Source organism: Aphanomyces invadans (assembly GCF_000520115.1).
Source record: "Aphanomyces invadans strain NJM9701 unplaced genomic scaffold supercont1.17, whole genome shotgun sequence".
NCBI lineage: Eukaryota > Oomycota > Saprolegniomycetes > Saprolegniales > Verrucalvaceae > Aphanomyces > Aphanomyces invadans.
Window position 1 is genome coordinate 539,236 of NW_008580162.1, and position 1,130 is coordinate 540,365.

Genomic DNA, 1,130 nt, shown 5'->3' on the forward strand with positions numbered 1-1,130 from the left:
TTATCCATCATTCAATGGTTTGTTCGTGAGCGTCGATCAATTCGCACACGAGTGGTTGCAATAGATGTGATGAGTTGTATGAGCATGGTAATGTAAATTGCGAAGGTGATGATAAATTCCTCTAACACGTAATAATCTTCAAAATTAATAATATTCTCTGCAAAAACACCGAAGAGATTTTGACCTCTGGAATTTGAAGAATTGTACGGAAGGTCGGTCAATGCGTTCGACCACTGTCAATAAATCTCTGGGATGTAGTACCTCTTTCTTTCAGGTCCAAATCCCGCCAGAACTCCGACACAATCCCAAAAAACCACATGTTTCGCATAAGCACCATTGCGACTTCGAGTTGCCCAATGACCTTGCTTGTCCACCGATTCACCCGTTGAACCAAAGGTTTCAGACGTGGCGCCCTTCTTCATTCCAGCTTGTGTTTTGACGTTTATTGGATACCCAGTAGTTCGTGTTGCCTATTGATGGCTTTTTACTACTCTGAATTTTGCATTGGGGCACTTTGCTGTGCACCCTTCAAAGCGTACATGTCGTGCCAAAGCTTCGTCTCGGACAGGTCAGGCTGAGGCTCGTCACTTAAGTGCCACCGGTGGAAGAAGTACAATGCAAGCACGCCAAAAGGACAACGTGTGACATCCTTGTGCCGCATGAGCGTTGTTTGCTCAAATTTGGCGTATTGATTCCGCTTGGATTTTCGCCGCACACATCGAAACAGTTGGCAACATGAACACCTTCGTCCTCGAATGTCACCAGACCGATTCCTGAAAGCGCCAATCTTCGTAGATTGTCACATCGATTGCACAATGCAATCGACATCAAGTTGCGGGGCGCGGTGGTGCTAGCTCTGTTTGGTATGACTCGTGAAGAAGTTGTCGCTGATTCTTTGCAATATTGCTGGATTCACGCAATCGACCATGGTCCCCTTTCCTTGGTCAGTAAACTCGGGATTTTCTTGTTGCATCACTGCCATTCTTTGCTTCAGTCGCTCCTTGACGGCATTTGGGCATATTCGAGGAAATTGATATTGATTGAGGTCATACAGTGAACCCCGAAAAAGCCGATACCCCTAAAAATGCCGACCACCTCTGTAAGATGATCTGTTTTAATAAATTCTGCCA